This window comes from Mus caroli, chromosome 7 (genome assembly GCF_900094665.2).
Source record: "Mus caroli chromosome 7, CAROLI_EIJ_v1.1, whole genome shotgun sequence".
In the NCBI taxonomy this organism is placed as follows: Eukaryota; Metazoa; Chordata; class Mammalia; order Rodentia; family Muridae; genus Mus; species Mus caroli.
Genome location: NC_034576.1, coordinates 140,208,194 through 140,217,228, shown reverse-complemented (window position 1 = coordinate 140,217,228; position 9,035 = coordinate 140,208,194).

The window sequence follows — 9,035 nt, the reverse complement described above, 5'->3', positions numbered from 1 at the left end:
AATGGAGGAGCTAGAGAAAGTACCCAAGGAGCTGAAGGGGTCTGCAACCCTATAGGTGGAACAACAATATGAACTAACCAGTACCCCCAGAGCTTGCATCTCTAGCTGCATTTGTAGCAGAAGATGGCCTAGTAGATGGCCCCTTGGTCTTGCAAACTTTATATGCCCCAGTACAGGGGAATGCCAGGGCCAAGAAGTGGGAGTGGGTGGGTAGGAGAGCAGAGGTGGGGTGTATAGGGGACTTTCGGGATAGCATTTGAAATGTAAGTGAAGTAAATACCTAATAAAAAATTGGAGAAAAAATAAAAAGAAGTTTTGAGTGTGTCAGTTACCATCTCATGGTTTTCATTTGGCTTCCATGATCTCACTCTACTGATTTATGTCTTGTTCTGTTTTTACCAGGCGTGACTACCCCCTGGCATGTTTTCTCCAGTGAACATGATTTAGAAGATTTCCTTTTTCTGTTTTAGCTTTTCTTTTATTAATTTACTCTTGCCAGGCATGGTGGTGCTTTTAATCCCAGCACTCAGGAGGCAGAGGCAGGCAGATTTCTGAGTTAGAGGCCAGCCTGGTCTACAAATTGAGTTCCAGGACAGCCAGGGCTATACAGAGAAACCTTGCCTCGAAATACAAAAAAAAAAAAAAAAATTTACTCTTTACTCTTTGAGGAGTTTAAAGAAGTTTCCCGAGCCTCTGTGGCTAGGGCCTGGCAAGTTTCTCTGTGTTTGGTAAAAATGATCTGCTTAATTTTTCTTTTTCTTCTGAAGTCAGTTTTGGTGAATTAGTTTCCTAAGACTTTGGCTTTTTCATTAAAAACCTTCAAATGTTTTCATACCAAGTAGTGCTAATATGTATTTCATCTAGTTGGTTTGCCTGTTTATTTTGATTATTTAGAATTTTACTTATTAATTTTATTTCACACTTTTAAAATTTCTCATTGATCTCTCCTTTTATCTCCATTTCCTTCTTATGCAAATCTTATGCTCTTTTTTACAGCCTCTTGAGTTTTTATTCATATCAGGGAATGTGAATTTGCTTTTGATCATGTGCTTCATTGCATCAAACTGTTTTAAGTTGTATATAGTTCAACATACCATTCCAGGGAGCCCACTAGAGATGACCACTCAGACACAGTTAGTTTATAGCCAGCTGAGAATATACTCAGGGACTGAGAACCTAAATGCAGTCCCAGGCATTTAGAGCAAGAGGCAGCTGGGTAATTTTCCATGGGATTCTCCATCAAGGAGATTACATTTTAGTTAAACCTAAAATAGCTTCAGGAAGACTACAAGCTGGAGGAAACTCGGCACTGTCACAATATTATATTTCAATCCTTATTGTTCAGAATTTCTCTAATTTTGGGACTATAGTTCCCTTGCATGAAGAGCTGTTTTATAGACACACTTCAGCCCCTGGAAGCAAGCATCTGTCCATCAGGTGGATCATAAACTACTACTGTGATTGCTCTGTGGTCAGTAAATATTCATGTTATTTTCTTTTTGTGTGTATTGGAATGTTTTATTTTAGAATGTTATTTTTATTGAAAATAGATTTTTTAGTTTTTATTTTTTATTGGCTATTTTAGTTATTTACATTTCAAATGTTATCCCACTTCCCAGTTTCCCCTCCACAAGCCTTCTATTGCCTCCTCCCTCCACTGCCTCTATGAGGGTGCTTCCCCAACCACCTACCCATTCCTACCTTAGCAGCCTAGCATTCCCCTATCCTGGGTCATCAAGCCTCCACAGGACCAAGGGGCTCTGTTCCCAGCGATGCCAAATAAGGCCATCCTCTGTTACATATCCAGCTGGCCATGGGTCCCTACATGTGAACTCTTTGGTTGGTGATTTAGTCCCTGGGAGCTTTTAGAGGTCTGGTTGGTTGATATTGTTGTTCTTCCTATGAGGTTGCAAACCCCTTCAGCTCCTACAGTCCTTGCCCTAACTTCCCCACTGGGGTCCTCACACTTAGTCCAATATTTGGCTGTGTATATCCGTATCTGTATTGGTCAGGTTCTGGCAGCTATACCAGGCTCCTGTCTTTGAGCACTTCTTGGCATCAGCAATAGTGTCTGGGCTTGATTTTCTTTCTAAGGAAATATTTGCCGCTCTCTTTGGAACCTAACACATGACTAATTATTTTCATTGATGTGGATGTGCATGTGTTGGACTTTGTACACATGTGTGTACTTACCTGAGAGGCTAGAAGAGAATATCTGATCACCTGGGGCTGGAATTACAGGCAGTTTTGAGCCAGCCAACACGGGTGCTGGGAACTGCACTACTTGGATCCCCAGAGCAGGAGGACCTCTTAACCTCCGAGCCACCTCTCCAGCCCCACATGGCTGGTTTTAATGACTGTCCCAGGTGCTACTCAGTTGAAGCTTGTGTTGAGTGTTATGAACTCTTCCATGTGAGTCTCGTTTCCGTTTAAAGTTCTCACTTGCCCTTTATCCATCTGATTTCTCAGAGTAAGGATGACATATGGAATTTCCCTAAAATGATTGGTTTCTCCATGCTTGTTACCCCGTGGTGGGCACATCCCTACCTAGTCCTCATTGTTCTAAATTTATTTTTAATATAAATTTCGATCAGCATGTATTCATTGTACATAGTTATGTGATTCATAAAGGCATATCAGTCCTTTCTTTCCTCTGTCCTTCCTTATTTCCTTCCTTATTTCCTTCCTTATTTCCTTCCTTATTTCCTTCCTTCCTTCCTTCCTTCCTCTCTCTCTTCTTTCCTTCCTTCCTTCCTTCCTTCCTTCCTTCCTTCCTTCCTTCCTTCCTTCCTTCCTTCCTTCCTTCCTTCCTTCCTTCCTTCCTTCCTTTCACAGAAACCTCCCTCACTCTATCACCCAAGCTGACATGAAACCCAGCATTCCCCTGTCTCTGTCTCCCAAGTTATGGGATTACATGTGGACACCTGTGCCCTGCCTGGGTAGTGACTTCCAGGGTATTGCAGTTTGGAGTCACTTGTTTGAGACAAAGGCTCTTTGCTGTTCTCCATTGTGCAGAGACCAAGCTAGCTGATTCGAGCACTTCCTGGTTCCTCCCATTTCCACCTGTCATTTTTCTAAAGTGTGTTGGGTCGTAGATTTCACCACTACACTCAGCTTTATCTGTACTCAGGCAGGCCCTAGAACTTATTTAGCAAGCATGTTATCTACTGCACCATCGCCCCAGCCCCTACCTCTGTTATTCCTAGTTCTTGTCAGAACATGTGACATTTGTATATTATTGCTCTTGCTGTGCAATGTTTCAAGGCTGTGGATACCTGTTCTCCTGCCCACTTCCTATTTTCACGTTTGAGTGGAGCTGGTTCTTCAGCTGCCCGGTCTTCTGAAGGCACTCGTCCTCTTCTGTCTTCCTATTGAGGCATCTGCTAGTGTTGAGTTATTTTTACTTGTAAGACTCCTTGTCGTGCTTGAAGATTCTCTCTAGTTTTCTGTCTCTACCATGGCTTGATAATTCTTTTAAAATCTCATGTGTTAACTGATACACCACAGAGCTGCACAGCCCAGGACAGTGTTTTGGAGCACAGCAGCCTTTTTTTCCCTAATAGAAAACATGTTTTCAGATCATGCCTTTAGTTTTAATTTAAATTTTAATTTAAATTAAATGTTTCTCCCACCAACCTTCCCAAGGAGCCTTTTAGACATGGGATTTTACCTTGAAAGGAACTTGAACCAGAGGTGGGAGAATGGGCACAGAGAACAGGTATTTTAAATTTCATACATGAGCACTAGGTTTATATAATTTCCACCCTCTCCTTCCCAATCAAACTCCTCCTGAGCAGCCCACACACTGCCTCTCAGATTCATGACATTTTCTCAAATTATAATTGTCACATGCACATATGTGTGTATATAAAAACAACCCGAGGAGTCCACTTAGTGTTGCTCATATGCATATGTGTTTAGGGCTCACCACTTGATACTGTCAGGAGTCTAGTACCTGGAGAAAACTGGATGTTCCTCTCTCAGCTGCCATCTATTACCTGTAGCTCAGCGAACATCACTAAAGATGAGACTAGAAGTCTGTAAGAGCCAGAGAAGCAGGACATCTGCTGTAAGATACTGTTTACTGTATGCCACAGGGAGTTTGCATCCATGCAATTGCAACAGTATGGCTGCCTAGATAAGACCAGCACAAGAACAACACCAGTTGACATGGCAGTGTAGATGGGCAAAGCCTCACAAGGCCCTACCCTGAGATGAGGATTGTATTTTTTTTTTAAAGATTTATTTATTTATTATATGTAAGTACACTGTAGCTGTCTTCAGACACTCCAGAAGAGGGAGTCAGACCTTGTTACGGATGGTTGTGAACCACCATGTGGTTGCTGGGATTTGAACTCCAGACCTTTGGAAGAGCAGTCGGGTGCTCTTACCCACTGAGCCATCTCACCAGCCCGAGGATTGTATCTTTAACTATTAAAACTATTAACCGAGATAGAGAGATAGCTCAGTTGGTAGAGTGCTGAACCAACAGGTGTGAAATCATCTGGGGTTGATCTTCAGCATTGCTTAGACCAGGTATTGTGCTGCATGTCAGCACTCCCAGCATTCAGGAGATGGAGGCATGGGAATCATATGTTTAAGATCATTCTTAACTACATCATGAATTTGAGGCTAGCCTAGGTATATAATATACTATCTGTGTCAAAATGAATATATGCATGAATCTCTATATGTAATTTTATACAATTTATATATGTATATCTATATACAATGTGTCATAATATTAATATATTATGTAACATAATTATATATCATATAACTATACATATTTATATATATAAAAAGAGACAGACAGACAGATCAATCTTGCACTTATCTTGTGATCCTCTCACTGGGCTCTACAGTTGGATGTACACTCATTTGTTTTCCTGTTTTACCACTGTCACACTTTCAGTTATCCTGGTCATTATTCATTTCTTGCCTGTTTTCAAGACTCAGTCTCTTTATATTAGCTTTTCATCCCAAATTTTGCAATACAGTCTCTACCTAAGAAAGACTTTCTTTACCCTTGTTTCCTCCCTGTGTCAAATGGCTCTCCTTTGTTTGCTTAATTTTGCTGTAAACTTTTGAAGTTATGACTCACTAAGTCTTCTCTCTCCATGAAATGGTTAAGAAAAAAACTAGTGAGTTGGCCAATGAGTGACATTAGAGCTCTGGTCCATGACAAAGGATCTGTAGCTCAGTCATGACAGTGACATTGAGAACGTATTGGAAGTGTCAGTTCAGGTCTGTTGTGGTGGCCTCTAGTAAATCTCAGCTCTCTTGTATCAACTTAACTCTGTCCTCATCCAGGCACTTCAGGTCCCAAACCTGGAGCAGATCCAGGCAGCCTTGCACAGCCTGCTGCCTGTGTGACAACTGAGGCCTCTAACCTTCACTGTGCTTTGCTTGATCCATGCCGACACCATCAATTCTCTTCTAGGACTCCCACCACCAACTGGTGCAACTGCTCACAGAAACAGTGGCCTCCATGAATATCCCTAATGTTGTGAACTGGAGAGAGGTATAATTGAAAGAACGGTGGGAGTCTGAGAGAGGATGAGGAGCCAGGCTCTTAATCTGGGTTTTTTCTTCCACAGGGACTATGAACTCAAGGCCAGACACTATGTCACCTCAGAGTCACACCAGGCCCAGTGGTACTCAGAGCCAAACTTACAGCAGCTGTTCCCTTAACATGGGCTCTTCTGAGGAACCCCAGCTCTTTTTCCTCTGTTCAACCTCCTCCTCTCCCTCTAAGTGATCTCGAGGCCCTCAGGATGCTCTTCCCTGCTTTGAGATGAATGAGGCACTGTCTACAGTAACCCAAGGGCTCACACCGTGTAATGGTGCCCCTGGCATGCCCCAGGCCAATGCAAGAAGGAACAGCAGACGGCAGAGCGGGCCATTCATCCTGTGTAGTAATGAAAAAGCAAAACATCCATTCCGTAGTTTTTTAAAGTGTCATTCCTACTTGCAAATGTGCTGTGGACATATGTCAACCAAGTGTGCCTCTGGCACAAAGAATGCAAGTGCCTGGAAATATTTTAATTCAAGCTACTGTATGCATCCTGGTTGACAGTTTTATGATGGGTCTTGGAGCCTCCATATGCTACGGGTAAGGGCTGAGTGGTTTCCCTTCATTCCAAGCAGTGGAAGAGGGAGGAAGCAAAGGGGTTAAGCGGTGTCCTAGTTAGGGTTACTACTCTTGTGATGTTCAAGAGCAACTTGGAGAGGAAGGGGTTTATGTTGCTCACACTTCCTTATAACAGTTCATCATCAAACAAGGCAGTGAAGGGGGTATCTTAAGCAGGGCCAGAACCAGGAGGCAGATGCTGATGCAGAGGCCACAGGGGGCTGCATATTGGCTTGCTCTCTCTGGCTTATTTAACCTGCTTTCTTATAGAACACAGGACCATCACTCTAGTGATGGCATCACCTACAATGGGCTTGGCCCTCCCCATCAATCAATAATTAAGAAAAAGTCCGACAGGCTTGCCTATAGCCTGATCTTATGGAAGCACTCTCTCTTTTCTGATTTTCCAGACATAATATTTTTATTTATTATTTGGAAATTTCACATCATGCACTCTAATCACACTTACTTCCCAGTACTATCATGTTTGTGCCCAAGCCCTTGTGACCTCCCCTACAAAGAACAAAGAAGAAAGAAGGGGAAAATGTCAATTTTGTATTGTCTGTATACTTACTGGAACATGGCCAAACTCCAAGTAGGCAGCCCCCTAAGGAAAGCTGAGTCCTTCTCCACCTGCACCCACACCAGAAGCCATTAACTGTGGAGAGCTCCACTTCAGGATCCTTATCAAAAAGTTTAAAAGTTCTTTTAATGACTTGCTTTTTAAGCTGTTACTTTTGGGTGAGGTTGGAGGTCACAGAAGCCTTCCACATTTGTCTTTCTCAACTGTAAATCTGCAATCATTGATACCTCCTCAAGAATTGTTCCCTTGAGCTGGGCGTGGTGGCGTACGCCTTTAATCCCAACACTTGGGAGGCAGAGGCAGGCAGATTTCTGAGTTCAAGGCCAGCCTAGTCTACCGAGTGAGTTCCAGGACGGCCAAGGCTACACAGAGAAACCCTGTCTTGAAAACACCAAAAACAAACAAACAAACAAACAAACAAACAAACAAACAAACAAACAGAATAGCTTCCTTGCCCTTTACAGTCAGTACGAATGTGAATAAAGTGGCTTCTGGCAGCAGCATAGACCACAAACATCCACATGATCTCCAACATTAGCATGTGCCAAGGACCTCTGCTTGGTCTCTGCTGACACTATGGCCAGTGAGTGACATCAACATGGCCTTCTTTCAGAGCACAAGCCATGGATCAGCATGGCATCCAGGAGAGAAGTAGGGACCATGGAGGTCTTTCAAGGAGGTCCAACCCAGTATATAGACTGTTCCTCATCTTGACTTCCTGTTGCTATTCAGAACCAGGGCTATTGTGTGGCTGGAAAACTTGTTTGGTGGCTCAGTCCATGCAAGCTCCAGCTGCTGCACACCATCCTGCTCCCCCTACTGGGTAATAGTTGGTTCCTCCATCAACCACAGCCTTCTCTCACACTGGTCACAGCTGTCACATCTCCAGTTCCATTGCACCGCTCTGCTCTTCCATCTCTTCCACCTCTCTATCACATATTAGTTCCTTGTAGTAGTACTGGAAGCAGCAGCGCGTTACATAGTATGTCCTGCACAAATAGCTTTACATGCAATTGTTCATGGCAATGAGATGTTGGTCTAGTTCAGGACCTCTGGCTTCTGCCACACAATCAACACTGGACCTGGTCCTTGCTAAGACTCCTTTTGGGTATCCTGGTGTTGCCCAGAGTCATGGAGAGCCTTCAGTTCTATTTCCACATGCTCAGCAGTGCATCAATGAACTGGATCTTGGAGTGGACCAACCTAAAGCCCTGGGTGTGGGCCTGGGTGGTAGCTGAGTTGATCAGCCTAGGCCACAACCAGAACTGGAGATGTTACCAATGGGTAGGGCCAGTCCTCCTACCCACACCCAGAGGCATTTTCTTAATTGAGGTTTCCTCCTCAGATGACTTCCACACGTGTCAAGTTGACATAAAACTACATAGCATAGGGGGCATATATTAAGTACCTACTGTGTCCTTGGTCAGTGACCTGAGCAATTTTTGTTTCATCATGCTAACTATTCCCATGGAGTGAGGGGAGGAGCTTGTTCCAGTTTCTCACACCTACAAGGGAAAAGTAACTCCCCAGCTCTGTATGGCTCCTGATTTGCAGAGTCAGGTCCTTTTGAGGAACCTGTCAAAGCCATGGCTGATTTTACATGTGCACAGAAGAGACACTGTTACTTTTCTCCAAAGGTGGACAGGACAGGCATGCAGAAAGACAACTGGCCACGCACATGGCCCATCTATCCTCAAAAGCATGGGAGAGGGCAGAAACTAGAAAACTGTGTACTGGGGCCTCTTATGGCCATCTGGGACAGGAGAGCAGGCAGGACAACTTCGTTTTTTCAAGCCAAGGGAGCAGGCATCTGTGTTCTCAGGGGGGGTGGGGGGGGGCTAAGAACAAAATGGAGGGGGAGGGGCATATAGAGAAGCATATGGCTTTGATAAGTTGGGCAGACTGGAAAAATGTGGTTGAGGGCATAGAGGTTGAGTCTTGTGTGGACTTTCCCTTGTGACTTTAGACAAGTTATGATTACCCTAGAAGTCATCCCCCTGACCTGCAAAAGGGAATATCCTGAAAACAAGGGTATTGCTGGAAGTGGACAGACAGGGTCTCAGGACACAGACAATGAAAAATAAGGAATATAGCTCTTTACTCTTGATGTCACAAACTGCAGTGTCCCTGAGCCTTCAGATATACCTGTTTGTCCTAGCAACTAAGGGCCCACTTCTGGACCATCTATCAACCTGAAGACTTCTGTCCATATTTACTGCCAGGCTCCACAGCAGAGCCCTCACGATGCAAGCAAGCTCAGTGAACTCTTTCTTCCTGGGGAACATGACTGTTCAAACCTAGGAGTATTTTTATTCCTTA